A 16,305-nucleotide genomic window follows, 5' to 3' on the forward strand; every position below is an offset into this window, starting at 1 on the left:
TGTATAAGAGCATAAAGCCAGGGATACTTAGACATGCTAAATTGTAGAAATAGCTGTCAGAGAGTGGTAGCATAATCTCTGCAAATGCTTACAAGTATCTGTGATGACAATGAACCTCCTGAACACAAATTCAGCAAAAAGGCTTTGCAATATTTTTGAATGTAATGTTTTAAAAACAGATTGATCATCACAATTGAATGATATATTCAGGTTTTTATGAAAATCAAACTTTTAATTTTTTTAATTAATAGTATTAATTAAATGCTAACTATTTCAACCCTTTATTGGGGGATGGACTAGCCCTACTAGCCTTGTAAAAATGATATTTTTGATTGATGATAACATTCCGCTGGTCCTTACAGTGTGGTAAATCAGTTTTAATATATTCTATGATAATAAAATGCATGCTTCACAAATAGTGTACAGACCACCTGTTAGGAGAATTTTATAATATAGTTTCTAGTCCTTAGTGAATACTGCATAGCCTTATAAAATACTTTCAAAGACTTTTTGTTTGTTTAGGTGTATTAGAAGGTCTGTCTAGAACAGATCCTGTTACAAGATCACGGCTTGGAAATATTGTGTAGCCTCACAAACAACTGGATTGCTACAAAGGAAGGGCTGTAAACCTGTGCTGCTAGCCTGTGCATAGAGGTGCTGAAGAGAGAAACCTCTTAAACTGTCTGTGCCTCTGGAGAGATCATTACAGTGAACTCTTTCTCTGTGGTCCCACGGGAATTTTGGATTTGACCTTCCAGACATTTTCGCATGGTATGTAAATGGCCCTTGTGACAGCAGTGTAGTTATTCAAATGTGAGGTTACATGTCTGTAAATACGGTGCTTATTTTATTCTTTTTTTCTCCCAATTCAGCAGTTAAGATTATGAATGCATTGGTGCATGCAGCTAGTTTAAAAAATTATGATGATAGGGTCAAAAAGCATAGCAGAAAATACTAAGGGAACTACAGAACTCTAGTGTGGTGTATTTTTTAATAGTATTTACACTGGAAGCCTGAAAATGCAAAGGCTAACTGTATTTGTAAATAATTCATCATTAAAAGGAAGCAAAAGAAAAAAGAATCCTGGTTTTGTAGTATATGTGCTACAGTTTGAATTTGCATTTTTTAAAATTGAGAATTCTATCTTTCATACTGCCTGAGGGAGAACAGCCAAATTTGAAAGCTAGGGATCTTTCTGATGTAATAGTTAATCACTTTAAATGCATCAGTAATGTCCACTAACAACAGCTTTTGTTGAATAAGCATATTAAAACAAAGAAATTGCAATATGTTTTTAAAACCTTGGTACGTTTTGCAGTAGTAAAACTGATTTGTTTGTGACTGGTGGAAAAACTGTAACTTTATAAACATATTTTGGTGTAGACTATAAAATATTACATAGCTACCTAAGACTACATTAAATAGTTGACCAAAAACCAAATTAATATTCGGCACAATGAGAAAGTTATTTTTCATATTTTGATGACAAATATAACCCAGTAGTGTAAATTTGGATGGTTGACTGAACTTTGTGAAGAGAAATATGTGTTGGGACCTGTTGTTCTGTGCTCACAGATTAAATTCTGTTCTGCTGAGCATTACAGAAAATAAAGATTACATCACATTGTCCAAACATATACACATTTTTATTTGTCACAAGATACTATAGTTCCTCTTACTAACAACAACAAAAAATTACTATGGTTATTTATAGAGGTTGTAATAATACAATTTCTATTATTATTAGAATTTCTTTTAAATGTTACAAGCAGCAATATTAAATATGCACCAAACATCCAGTAAATCTGATAATGAATTATCTAAATCTAATGTTTGTTTCCCCTTACAAAACTCTATTTTCTCATGACTGACAGTGTTGTTGCATTGAAAAATATGTGAACTTTTGATGGATAACATTCTGAGCAAAGCAGCTGTTTATACTATCTGTACTAGTTCTTACCCCACACTGTTTTTTAGACCATTATTGGTAAGTTTTGAGGTTAGAGAGGCGCTGACCCAATCAAACATGTACAGAGCTCAGTCTCTGAGTTAATTAAATGTGGGTTAATACTATATTATAAGGAAATCGTTGTCCTTATTACAGTTATTAGGTAGTTAGTCAAATTATAGCTTCAAAGGAATGCAGAGCATGGAGAATTTGGGACTAAATTATGTATTTGAACCTTAGGCCAGCTTTTACTGTTGAGACAGTTTGCTGCTAAAAGAAATTGTGTGTCATTGAAATTAAATGCGTTTCTGGATGGAAGCTTCAATTTTTTAACTAAATTACTGAGTGTGTTGTAGTGAAATGATTAAAATCTGTATTCCGGGAATGTGGTGGACCAAAAAAAAAAAAAAAAAAAAAAAAAAAAAAAAAAAAAAAAAATCAATAAATGCTAGGAAACCTTTGCTGCTGGATGATGTGAATCCTTGGAATGAAATAGCCTTGTACAAAAATCATAATTAAAAACATATCAGTATATTAATGTATTTAGCATGAGTCTCACGAGACATCATCTTCACTAATTTTTAGCATAAATTTTACTGTGTAATGAGAAGCTTTTTTTCCTCATATCGGTATTAGGCAGTGTTTTTGCCCTTCCCCCAAAGCTCCTGCACTGCAATCATTGTGCTTGCACTTATTATGTTACAAATGACCGAGGTAAGGCTGACATTCTCGTTGCATGCAAAAAAACCTAGTCTGCCAGGCTTTTTTTTTCCCCCTAATGAAGCAGCTTTGTGAAATCTCCCCATGTGTTAATACTAATGAAGATCCTCCAGCACAATTAAAATCGCAGCCAGTGACTGAAGAGGAAACAGAAGACAATGGCATCTTTCTATATGTGCATATTTCTTTATGCATAGATCGACTTTATTTAGAAATATTGTTGATTCCTAAAATGGTTATATGTAGTATTTAATAAGGTTAACAAGCTGCACATATTCTTGAATTCTGCAAGTATGTTTTTACCAACTCATACTGAAATCACTTGGATTTTCTTCATTGCACTGTGGTTTAACTTTATAGTGCTATGGTTTGTAAGGAGCAGTCATTGGGTTCTTGCACTGTACTTTAACCCTGCTTGAGTTTGAGACTATGCCAAAGAAAGAAAAAAAATATAAAAGGAGGATACCATGTGTGTCCTGTGAAGGGTTGGTGTAGGGAAGCACAGCTTTTAATTTTCAACAAACAACCTCTATGGGTTGTTTCAGGCAAGACGAGATTTGTATTTTAAAAATGTAGTTTTAATTTTACTTTAATTTATTTTTAATTTTAATTCTTGTGTCAATAGCTGATGAGTGTTAATACTGTTAATACTTCCTCTTGATTTTAATTTAATTCCGCCACCCTTGTTGCTTTCTTTACTTTAATTTATCGAGTACTTCAAGAACTCAAAAGTTGAACGTTGCTTCTTTAAAATGTCTCCTCTTTTAGAAGTGGATCACCTTATTTTTTTGTTTCGTAGACGTCAGTTGTTTACAGCACAGATTCTATTGTTGCTTTATTAATTTTTTTAACCTGAACTTAATCTGTAGGTTCTAAAGGCGGGCAACTTTGTTTCTCGCCCGACCGATAAAGTCATCATTAAAAAATGATCCAAGGCGGGCTGGAAGTTTCCGTCGTGGTGTGAAGAACGTGGGCTGTTCGGAGCTTTTCCCCGCGGGTCCCACAGCGAGATCCGCGATCCCGCCGTCGGCCCGGCCACGCCGCCGGCCCCGTGGGGAGCGCCGGCGGTGACGTCACCGGGGCGCGGGGTCCGCGACCCCCTCCGGGGTCCCGCCGGCTGGGGGCGGCCGCCGCGCGCGCCGCCGCCCGCGCGCGCCCCCGCCCGGCTCCGGGGAGCGCCGGGAAGGGCCGGCCCGGCGCGCGCCGCCCGCACCGCGGAGGGGAGAGAGCGGGAGAGCGAGAGCCGCGCGCCCCGCGCACCGAGCGGCGGAGCTTCGGCGGTGAGCGGCTGGGCTGGGATGGTGTTCTGCCGCGCCGAGGCTCCCGAACCCGAGTAGCGCCCGCCTCGCCGGCCGCGTCCCCGGCGGTGCGTATCGCCCCTTTGTTGTGTGGGCCGAGCGCGAGTCCCGCTGCGGGGCCCTGCCCGGGCAGGGCTGCGGGCGGGAGGCGGAGTGGCTGCGTGGAGGTGAGTCCCGGGGAAGGGTCGGGGCCGGGGTGTCTGCAGACGGGACGGCCGCGTTCGGAGCGATTTTAAACTTTGCTCATGGCCACACGCCCGTGCCTTGGCCGGGCGGCGCCGGTCACGTCTCTGCCGACAGACGCCCGCAGCCTCCGAGGCGGCGCGGCGGCTGCTAGCGGCCACCGGGCGGCTCTTTTGTGTGGCGCTGTGTGGTACGCTCCGCTCGCGGCGGCCCTCCCGCCCCGCTCCTCTCTTGGCGGCGGGCGCTGCCTCGCTCCCCTCGGCCGGGGCTGTCAGGGCGGGCGCGAGGCGGGGCTGCGCGGAGCAGTCGCGGGGCAGCGGTCGGAGTGGGCGATGCCCCTCCGCGGGCGGCCCTCCGCCCCGCGCAGCCTCCGCTCCCGAGCGCGGTGAGCAGGCGCTCCCGCGCTCCCTCCCTCCCTCCCTTCCGCGGGGCGCGGCGCGGCGCGGCGCGGCGCGGGCCGGGAGCGGGCGCCGCTCCGCACACCCGGCTCGCTGCGGGCCCCCTCTGTCCGCGGCTTTGTGCGTGTCCCGTCCTTGTAAAGAGAAACAAGCAGCTGCAGCGTTGGGCTGAGTTGTTGAAATTTATCCCTTTGTGTATATTACAATATCCTCCATTTTTCTGCCCTCTAAACAACAAGCCTTTCGCCATCTTGGGCAAATTTTTATTCCAAAGTCTGACCGCCTCTTTTAGGAGGGAATGAGTAGAAAACCTGAAAGCACTTCTGGATAAGCATTAAAGTTTATAAGGGACAGATAGTGACGTCATGTAAAGTTTAAGGGAATTTTTGTCCAAGACTCTGTGCTTTCCCCTGGAATCCCTGATCTAACGTGTTGTAAACCGCGCTTTAAAGAGAAAGGTTCCTAGTTGAGCGCGCACGTACAGGGGACACTGTGAATATGCTTCTTTATCTGGTGTCTGGTTTCATATCAGGAAAACAATTGTGCCCCCCACCCCCCCGCCCTTTTTTTTTTTTTCTCCTGCCCTGGCCTTCGGAATGCTTAACTGTTTGGTTATTTAAAAAAACCGTTCTGAAGTTACTATGTTAAATAACAATTTATCTGGAGATCTGCATTGGTTTTGTTTATGGAAAGTATTAATCTGATGTGACGTTTATGTGAAACACTTGGTACAGAATCCTGCCTGAGAAATAAACAGTGTCTTCTTGGCATGGGGAACATGGCTAAACAGACCTCCATTTTTAAATTACAGACTTGGAGGTATGTTTGGAAGCAATGAACTTATTAAGGTATATTATTAAAAGGTTCCATCTGGAAAGTACCTATAAATATTACATGTAGTTTGGGTTGTGTTCCAGGTACTGTATAATGTGTGTGGCTAAGTGTAGTAACTATACTAAACTCATTGAAAGAACCAACCCTACAACTCCTTACTCAAAACCCAGCAACAAATCTCTTTTCCTCTGACTACAAGTTCTGCATCAGTTGTTGTGAAAGAGAGAACAATAAAAGGTATTGTTCAACATGTTACTTTCGTTGTCAATTGCTTTTTTTAAAATCTCAGGAAAGTTTTTCTGGTCACATGACTTTATGAAACATGTAATTGGTAAGGAGTAATTGTTGTAGGAAAAGTTTCGTTTTTCTATTCTTTCTATGCTTGTTTGACATGCTCCATATTTAAATTCAGACTATGGAGAACGTGAAACTACTTGTATGTAATTCACATTTTCTTTGTCTTCAGGATTGGGGAAAATATTGACAACAGTTAACATACAAAGTAATAGCAATAGCTGTTTGTACATCAAGACTTTCTATTCGACTCAGTATTGAGTACGGTACTTGAAGTAGCCTTAGGGTTACGTTAGAACAAATGTCAGATGCTTACTTTATTTTTCTTTCCTAAATGCATTAGAAAGTGAGGCTGGATTTGCTATTTCCTGTGTGAATGCTGAGTAAATGAAAACGTTTAAACAGTTGAAAGCATGTACAGCAGTGAAGGTCTAGAAGACTGGATTGGTTATAAATAGTGAGCATCAAAGGATAAGCAATTTCTGAAAATGGCAGTATAGCTTTGACATTTCATAATGAACTACATACATTTTTTGTCAAAACTCTGCAAAATCAGTAAACTGTATAATGTTAAGAAAATGATAGCCAAGGTAATTTTTGTAAAGTATATGTAGAGAAGGCAATAGGAATTGTTAAGGAACCTTCAGTGTTCAAGAAATTCTATGTTTGCTTCAAGCAGGTATTGCTTGTTGCTGGTTTAATCATAGGTTGTACCAATTCTTGTAAGTGAGGGGAATATTCATATCAGGTTGTGATGAAGTTGTTCATAAACAGAACTCTCTGAAAAGTAAAAAAAAATTCTTTTGAGGATCAGGTATTGTTTCCTTTTCATTCCTGATCCAAAGTCTGTTCTGGATGGCACAGTATAAGGTTTTGTGACTGTTGTGTAATGAAAATAAACTGGAATTGTGATACCCTGTTCTAGTTCCAGCCATGACAGGGTTCATTTTTGCAGCAGCCAGGAGGAGCATGGATGGGACCCAGTAGTTCGGACCACCTTACCTCTGTTCGTTGAGGGTAGGGAAGGGCAGGCAAGGCACACTATTCCTTTTGGGGAGAGAAGGGCTCTCTTCCAAGTGAACCTAGGGTATTGTTGTTTCCGTGTGAATCTTTGGACGCTTTTTTGTAGTCTCTGTCATGTATTGTTGTTATTACTATTCGTTTTCTTATCTCACTGCTGTTTCCAGGTAAATTGTTCTTATCCCAGTCCATGACCTTTACCTTTTGTGCCTCCAATTCTCCTCCCCGTCCTGAAGAAGGGGAGGGAACGAATGAGCAGCACGTGGTTTCAGTGGGAGCACTGAATTGGAGAATACCAGTCCTAAACGATGACATACTGGTATTTCTCATCCAAATTATTTTCTTAAACTAAATTCCACTGTGCTGGGTTCCTTACAGGTCTGTGTTCCCACAAAAAGGTAATTGTTTTTAAGATTCATGTAGGTTGTCAGTGCCACTGTAAATTTTCTTGAGTAGTGTGAGAGGGAAAAAAACTAAATACATACTTCATACCTTTTGGTGAAAATACTGGATTTTCTTGAACCTGTAATAAAACGTTTTGTGTTTTCAAAAGGTTAACTGACAATATCTTTATATCATGGAGGGAAAGAGCATTGGTTGACTGCTGTAGTATATTTGTTTAATCTTTATGTTGACCTTATGTTAAGAAGAAAGTTCTACTAGACTGGCTTTTTTTCTCTTTTTGGGAGACAGTTAAAATGTAAATAAGAAGGTAATAGAAGCCTTTCTTTACAGGTCCTGTTGCCCTTTTTCTTTTTTTCTTTGTTTGCACGTTTATTGTAGAACTGCATTGTAAAGGAGCAGATGTTTTGTAAAACATCCTAATGTGTTGCTTTTTCTTATGGGAGTGCATAACTGTTCCTTCTGATGCATCGATTTGACAGCTGGTTGATTTTATGAAACTGCTAAGAAGCCATTAGTGGTGTCATTGAATTCAAGTAGAACAGTCCCTCCCAGCTTGATCTGCAATTGTTAAGGTCTTTGTTGCTACTTTTCTGTTCCTGTGCAAGATGTGGAATATCAGAGTTGCAAATAAAATGAAGCTTGTGCACCCCGTCTCATATCCCAGAATGAGGGGAAGGAATACTTCACTGCTATTCTATAATTTTCTTATAATGGCATATTTGGGAATAGGAGATCTTGACTGTTGGGAGGTATAACCAACAATGCAGTTTCCTACACCCTTCCTCACCTCTCCCTCTGGCATATGAAGAATTTCACTGTGTGAACATTCTGTGTTCAGATCCCTTTATTATGATCTGTCTCTGAGACTCTTAATGTAGACGTATCTTTAAAGAAAACTCAAAAGTGTAAAAAATGGTGGAATGGAGCTTTTTTGTTTGATTTTTAAATATTTTTAAAATAGACTATTCCAATAGAGTGCTAAGAGTGATACTTAGTGTTTTCATCATGTAGATAATTTGGCCCAAGGAAGATTCCCATAGTCTTCCAATGTTCTCCCAAGTGTGGATCAACTTCTGAGTTAATACTGTAGTTTTACTACAGTACACTCAGTGAATTATGTCATACTACATTGTAAACTAGTTTGTGATTGTTAATTGCCACCACAAGGAACACTGAAACAGTTGTCAAGGTAAGCAGCGATTTTTGTATTTGTTTGATAGTTTACAACAATCTGAATGTAGACAAAATCTAGTAAGTATGTGTTGGTCAACGTGTTTTATAGAAATGGAAAGTTTGTATTGAAGAACATTATGCAGTATTCAGAATCTAGGTACAGATGATCTTCCCCACTGGGGAAGAGAAGGAAATGAAACATCCTTTTTTAAACTGACGACTATGCTTTTAAAGATTTTTTTCTTATGCTACTACATTTTTATGTTAATACCATTTGTACTGTAAAGCGCAACAAACAAACCAGCAAGGAATCACCAGAAGATTTGTCTGAGGAAAACAGTAGATTCTTACTAGTTTTTTAGTTTGTCTTTCTTAGGTCTTTATGAGGGCAGAACAGTATTAGTTTCACTGTTACAGAGATAAGGACTCTTGAAGGGTTTAGTGTTTTACCAACATCTCAAGTAGTTGGTGGTAGACGATGAAGGAAGAGCTGTCTTCAGTGACTTTAATCTGTAGTGTGCTGGGTAGTTGTTTCCTCGAAAACAGAAATGCTTCCGTGGTTTGTTAGCCTTCAGAGTAATTGCTATGGGTAGGTAAGCAGAATGCAGCATGTAGTCATTAAACAAAACTGGGACCATGTATTCATTCAGCTTCTGCAGAAGGGCCAGGCAAGATGCAGTATTCTGCCATTTTTTTGTTTCTTTATCATACAATTTTAAGTGGAAAAGAGGTATTTAGAACATATAGTCCAGGTAGCACATAGTTTCACCTATTAGCTGTGTTCTTATTCAAGTTCTTTAGTGTTTAAGCTCTTTACTGTCCTAAATTTGCTGTTATATATGCCCGGGACTTGAGCCATTCCTTAAAAAGAAAAAAACAAGTTACTTTTTTAAAGTCCAATACAAAAGTTCCTCTGAGATTTAAATGGAAATAAATAATAAAGGTAGTAATTTTATGGTATAAAATAGATTTTTTTGTTTCTTTTTGGGGAAGAGAAATTAAGATTTATTTTGTGGTGTTAGCATTTCATGAGATGCTAGATCTTGAGACACCAGAAAGAAACTCTTGGAGTATGAGGAGGTCTTAATGCTTATTTCACTTTTTTTTAATGTAACAACAAGGAAGAAAGGATACAAGGGTTTTCCCAGCTTAGTTTAACATAATTAATTTATGTATTTGACACAATTCCTAATACCAGTTCCTTCTCTTTTTATAGAATATCTTCTATAAAAGATCATTGGAAAAAAGACCAATATCAAAACAAGTATGCATTTTAAAACCTTGCTTAGTGACAGATGATCTCTCAGACATAATCTCTGAAATTTAGGAAAAGATGTGCTGGGCTTGTCGGTGTCTATATGATGCCTGTTGCCTTTAATGTGAAATCGCTCCTTTTACCTTGCTACCCATGTCCTTCAGGGCCTCCTGAATGTCTTGTTTTCTGTGTTTAAAGGACATAAGATGCCTTTCACTTGATGTAGGTCAGGCATTGTAAAGAGCTGAATGGGTTAAGCCTCGGTAGTTTGCAAAAAGAGATTGCAGAGATTTTTCTAGCTGCTGAGGGAGGAATCACCCAAACCCTTAAAATTCAAACGACTTAAAATGTAAAGAAAAACTACCTGAAAATTGTTCTACCTGATGGACGCTTTACATTACTAATTAGTAAGACTGCTAAATTTAAGTATTTGTCACCACCAATGTTTACAGTATAAAGCCTTGGGAAAGGCTTGGGTAGGCTTAAAAATAATAGAGTGACTGATAATACCGTTGTCTTTTTGGAGCCTCACACTGAACTTAGTTCTGCTCTGGAAAGGATAATGAAAGATGTTCATTTTTTGAGTAATGATGAACCCTACTGGTGATTTCTTATTCCTGTAAATTACAGGAAGTATAAGGTAGATATTCTTTAGAATATTTAATACAGTAATTTAAAGGCACAAAATAATCTGCCTAGCTGTTCTTGAACTTGAACCTCAGTCCTTAGTCTTTTGGATTAGAAGCTAAAACCTTGAAATCTTCGGGAGCGTATTTTTTTCTTCACTGAGTACACAGATAATGTTTTTAGATTGTGACCCTATTTATTAATTGATTTGTGTTAATGAGTTAAATGTTTTTCCAATGCTGAAAGATTCTTTCATAAACAATGCAGTGCATTTTACCAGGTATCTGGTAGAAGAGTGATATGTAGTATCAGAGTATAATCAGCAAAATAATTCCACAACCCCCTCCTCAGCCCTCAGTCTTTCTAAAACAGGAAGCCAGTTGGACAAAAATGATTGCAGTGGTCCATCGGTGCACAGGGACATCATTGTGGATTTTGCTCCATTTCTTGTTCTTGCACTTTTCCACAAGCATGCACTCATTAATCAAAGACACTGTACTGCTCAGGGCAGAGAGGTTCATCAAATTGGCAGCTAGTTTGTGGTAAAGAACAGTGTGCTGAAGCTCTTAACGTGCTAGGACATAAATAAATCTTACATCTTTGTATGCAAACCTTGGAGGTTAATACTGTATAATTCAGTGTCCTGTCTTCCTTTTTATGATGGATGTTTTAAAGTGTTTGAAGCTTGATGCAAGCCTTCAAGCAGGTCATGGCAGACAGGCTGATTGGCTGAAGCAAAAGCTTGGCAAAGGGGCTTGTGTGTCTGCTGTGGAGGTTTTTTTTTTCGGCTTGGAGATCATTGTTCTATTGCCTGTGCGGTTGTAGGGGAGTTCTAAAGATTGACAACCCTTGCTGGGCTAATGGACTTGGTAATGAAATGCAAATAGTTTGGTCCTATTTGTTCCAAAGTTACTGCTGTTTGTATATAGCCTTAACAGAGCTAACATGTGGAACAAGCAAAAAACTACTAGGATTTCCCTGTAAAAATGGTGCTGGGATTTGGCTTTAACATGAATTGGTTGCATATTCATAATTTAAGAGGAGCTGGTTACAGCAACTGCATAGTCGTTTGCAAGCTATTATAAACCATTCTACTCACACATGGAGACTGTGCTTGAGCTTTCTTTTTTATTGATCTACCTGCATTTGAAATCTGGTCGCTGTAGCCACAGAGGCCTTTCATTTTAACTGTGCTTGCATTGTAGAACAACCTCTGTATTAAATATTTATTTTTAACTAAATGCTGAATAAACTGTTAAACTCCGAGCTTTGAAGAAACAAGGTGTAAGGGTGAGCAGTGACATACATCTTAAACATGAAATCTTGTTATGTAGTTGTTTTGTAACATTTATTGTTCTGAATAGGAAATCCTTGTTAGATTTAATGAATGTTACCTTGCTAACACTGTAGTTGATTTTTTCTTTTCCCATGCATTGTATACCCAGTGGTTTTGGGGGAAAGCCAAGAAGTATAAAGTGCAATTGTATTACACAAAATGAAGGTATTGTAAAATAAAAGTAAGCAGTCTTGTTGAGTATCCCATGGAGAAAATAATAGATGTATTAGGAATGACTGTACTCTCATAAAGGTATGCTTATTATTATGATGTGAAAAGTACCTACTTAGAAATATTAGTTATTGATATATGTATATAAGCTGTGATGTAAAGTTGATCTCCCCACATTCAGTTTTCCTTTTCAGTTAGAAATCAAGCTTATACAGAATAGTCTGATAACTTTTCTGTATTTTTGTTTGCCCTAGTGACTGGAACTTTTATAAGGAGTAATATATTTTTGACAATAAAAGTAAAAAAAAAAAAAGTCAGTTTCCCTAACATCCTTAGTTCTTCTGGGAGTAAAAGGGAGCCTGAAATTCCTGCTCTCCATACATCTTTTGATCCAGTACGTTGTAACTTATTAATTTGTTACTAATTTATAAGCTGGCATGTAAATAGAAAGTATTGCTGAAGAAAGTTTAAAATAAGTTCTTACTTCATATATATGGATGCAGGAAAATGGGAAGCCATTAAGGGAGGTTTCTTACTGTGCTAGTCAGTGAGATAAAAATATCAAAAAAATATATGTGTCTGATAGAGTCTAGTTTTTCAAGCTGTATCAGTTGATTTAATAAAAGATGTTATCACTCCCTACAGCTCTGAGTAGTTACAGCAATTGAAAAAAGGATAAACTTTGAGAAATGCAAACCAGTATTTTTCCATCACATCTTTGATCATTTTTTCTTTTTTGGAGTTACCCTTAGCACCTCACTGCTTCTTTTCAATGTTGAAGAAAGAGCTAGATCAGAGGTAACCAAGACTACAACTGTGTGGTTTAGGAGAGAAGTGGGGTGAAAGGGTGCTCAATAGGTCCCTGGGGGGACCCAACCTCTACAACAGTTGTAATGCCAGAAACAATTTCTTCATAGCACGATTGTAAGAGCTTTCAAAGCAGCAAGGAGAATTCCTGTTTGAGGTTTTGTGTGCTTTTAGTTATCAAGTCTAATATTAGAAACAATAGACGCTCCCATTTTGGCTCTTTCAGTGAAATTACCTTACACAGCAGTCTAAAGAAGTAAATTGTTAAGGGTTTGAAGGGGAAGCCATGTGGAATGGCTGAGGTCTCCTGGTTCGTTCTGTCTGGAGAACAGGAAACTGAGGTCAGATCTCATTGGGGTCTGCAGCTTCCTCATGAAGGGGAGTAAAGGGACAGCTCTGATTTCTGCTCTCTATGATTAAGGACAGGACCTGAGGGAACAGCTGTAGCTGTATCAGGGGTGGGTTTAGGTTGGATATCAGAAAAAGGTTCTGTCCTCAGAGGGTTGTTGGGCACTGGACAGGCTCCCCAGGAAATGTTCGCAGCCCCAAGGCTGCTAGAGCTCCAGGAGCGTTTGGACACTTCTCTTGGGGTCAGGGTGGGATTGCGGGTTATCTTGGGCAGGGCCGGGGTTGTATTCAGTGATCCTTGTGGGTCTCCTCCAATGCAGGATATTCTGATATTAGGTGATTACACACCCACCCTCCTCTTATTAATCACTGACACTTGATTAACAGCAGACAGTGATTGAATTTTTTCATTGTGTTGTCAACGTAGACCGTGTAAAAAAGCTACTGTCCCAAAGAAAGCGTGAGAAATGGGAAGGAAGTTGACATCCCAAGTCTTGATTAAAAAGCAGTGAAATACTGTGGATTATTGAAAAAAATCACAGCAATACATTCCAACAATTATTATCTTTCCGGCAGCTTAGTAGAGAGTGCACTTGGATTTAGCCATACCTTAAACGTGATGGAGGATTTGGAGGATAGGGTTTTAGAATGGGCGTAGATTTGAACACAAAATGGGTATGCCTCATTTTGATGACATACTGGAGTCTTTCTGTTTGGTGTTTTTCATGTCGTTTTTGTTTGTTCTAACTTGCCAACAACTTGCCAAATAAAAAATATCTAAAGGGCTTTAATAGTTATATACTTGCCATTTAATGCATATAAGAATGTTTGGAGCAGTAAATTTCAGAAAAGAGAAAAAATGAATATGGAAGGAATATATTACTAAACTGACAACAGTCGTAGTAGGGGTCTTTTATTGTTCACCCTTTAACTGTGGTATTAGCACTATATTTTTCTGCAGTTCTCTTTCCTTCTTTTCTAGAAGTGCTTTTCAGGCCTGATTTTTCCCCTTTAAGGCTTAGAGGGTATAGCCAGTTGTCTTCATGGAACCAAATGTATTTTTGAACAAAAATGGGGAGTAGCGGTTCCAGAGGGTTAGTTTTGAACTAGTTTTTTTATGATTTGCAAAAAGCAGTGTCTTCATTATACAAAGAAACAGTCAAAGGGCATGCAGGGTAGGAAGGAACTTGCTCTCACTTTAGGTTAAAACTAATGTTAAGTGCACCAGTAAGTGCAGTCATTTATAAAATGCCCTTTTTTGCCTGGTATTGGGAACTGAAAGGAACAGGTTATGCTGTGTCATTTTCTTTTTATTTATAGGAGAGAAAGATTCAGAGCAGCTTGAAATACTTGCCTGTTTTTTGGGAAATGTTTCTGTATGTCAACCTGTTTCTGGTTATTTTTGAGGTAAATCTATAATCTTTTGACGCTTGCAGATGTTAGTAAATTTTCAGTATTAGCAGTTAAGATGTTATAGATATACAGCATATTGGAAAGTTTATTGTGTTGATGTAAGTAGTTCATACAGAGCAGTGTTCAAATGTAGCCTGCAGTCTTTTTTGCGGTCATGGAAATGAATCACGTGTTCTGAGAGATTTGTGAATAGTGTAAAGACTATGTTAAAACAAGTGTGGACAATCACTTTAAAAAGATTTCTTGGCCTCTAAATGCTTAATTTTTATAATTGTGGTATTTTTTTATACCTTGCAATGTCTTTAAAATAAATAGATGAGCAATCGTCTTAAGGAATGATCTGTGTTATATGTTCTAGGAGACATTTGAGATGCATGTAAGTGGGATCTTTTTGTAACACTGAGTTACTTTTTTTGCTTCATATGTCTCTTTCCCTTCAAATACCTGTTGTCAACACGTAAAATTTTAGGACTGTGTGTCATGTTCACCTATTTGTTTATGTGCCTGTCCATTCCATGCCGTAACTTCTGTTTGTCATTTCAGACATAATTGAAAGTAAGCTAGATACTCAACAGTAAAGTTCTACAGTTCTATTAGTGTTATTTCACCAGTGCCCCAAACAGTTCTATGATTCCTCAGTGTGTGCCCACTGTCCAACAAATATATGTGCTGTCAACATTGTTCTTGCCAAGTGGGTTATTGAAGTGGACTTGTATTTCCTCTGGTCTGGTTTATGGCAGTAGGAAAATGCAGAGGGCCATCGTAGGAATGCTGCTTATGGGAGAATTTTTTCAGCCACCTCAAAAGTAGCACATGAGAAGACTTGTAGTAAAAAGCTTTTGCATGGAACCTTGTACATGTGCAGTAGAATGCAGATAGTGGATACTAAATTTTACTTTCTTTGGATCAAAATTTTGTTCTCAGAATAAATTCAGTATGATTTCAATTAGAAAATATTGGTCACTTTTAAGTAACGTGACTAGAATGATGTTTACATCTGTAACTACAAGCAATAAATACCTCTGTAATTCTGTAATTCCTGTTGGTGAAAATACCTTAGAATCATTCCCATGTGCGCATTATTTCTTATTGAGGGTGCACAGATAGTCTAGCACAAGTCGTGCTAATTTGTTATCTTTCCAGTGCATTATCACATGAGAGAACAAGCATTTACATTTATGAAATGCATGCACATAATAATACACAATTTTCCAGAGCTTTCATTTTAGTTGAGGGTTTTTCAGAACTGAAGTCTGTGAACGTACCAGTGCCCTGTGAAATGGATTGTGTGCATGTGTCACATGGATGACTTACAGACAGCTGATTGCTGTTTGATTAATAAAAGCAAGACTAGCTTTTATTGCTTCCTTTTTTCAGGACTACTACTTATGTAGTAAAATGCAAGTGAAAAATACAAGGTTTTAAAAGATATAGTCATAGCTGTTTTTTAAGGCAAGTGAGGTGTCTGGCCTCCTCCACCTGCCCTCCCACCCCCTGCCACATATTGTGGGCTGGATTTCAGTGATGAAGAAGATTCACTGCCATCCTGTAAATTGTAAACTAGATTATCAAGAGTCAGACTTGTTTGTCAGATACTAAAAAGCCTGCATAGATAGCTGCTTTTGTTGTAATAGAAATCATACTGGCTTATATAAGCATGTGGCAGTAATTAACTGTTGTGGGTGCTAGAATATATGTTGTCATAGAATTGCTGAAAAACAGGTTTCAGTATGTTTTCACTGGTAGAACAGAAGTCAGGTGCCATAAGATCAGTAAAATTTAATTCTGAACAGCAGAAGTGTAAGACTGCAATTTCTACAGGACCTGAAGAGAAGCTTAGTTTCTTAAGCAAGCCATTTAAGTTCCTTTTCTTAATGTTTTTTCCTTGTAAATAGATGATTTTATATATAAAAATCAATGAAATAATCAGAAGTTGTATTTTTAAAAGTGTATGGCCTCAGGATGATTAATTTTCAACTTGCCTGTTGCTTGCTTTCCTGTTCTGTTTTTTTTTATGAGCCATAAAGCAAAAGGCAGAGGTCAAATGATCAGTGATCTGTAGATATCAAACCAAA

General features: G+C 38.7%; 1 protein-coding gene across 4 annotated transcripts in view; it reads left to right on the forward strand.

Annotated features, from left to right (window-relative positions):
- The first annotated feature begins 3,842 nt into the window (after positions 1–3,842).
- The window catches only part of BAZ2B (bromodomain adjacent to zinc finger domain 2B), a 112,625-nt gene continuing 100,162 nt past the window's right edge, over positions 3,843–16,305 (forward strand). The window contains exon 1 of one of the 4 annotated variants that reach the window (XM_077784848.1): positions 3,843–3,948. The gene's annotated coding sequence lies outside the window, so the exon portion shown is untranslated. The other 3 variants (XM_077784849.1, XM_077784847.1, XM_021543458.2) reach the window with 3 other exon arrangements.

This window comes from Lonchura striata, chromosome 8, assembly GCF_046129695.1.
Source record: "Lonchura striata isolate bLonStr1 chromosome 8, bLonStr1.mat, whole genome shotgun sequence".
Classification (NCBI taxonomy): Eukaryota; Metazoa; Chordata; class Aves; order Passeriformes; family Estrildidae; genus Lonchura; species Lonchura striata.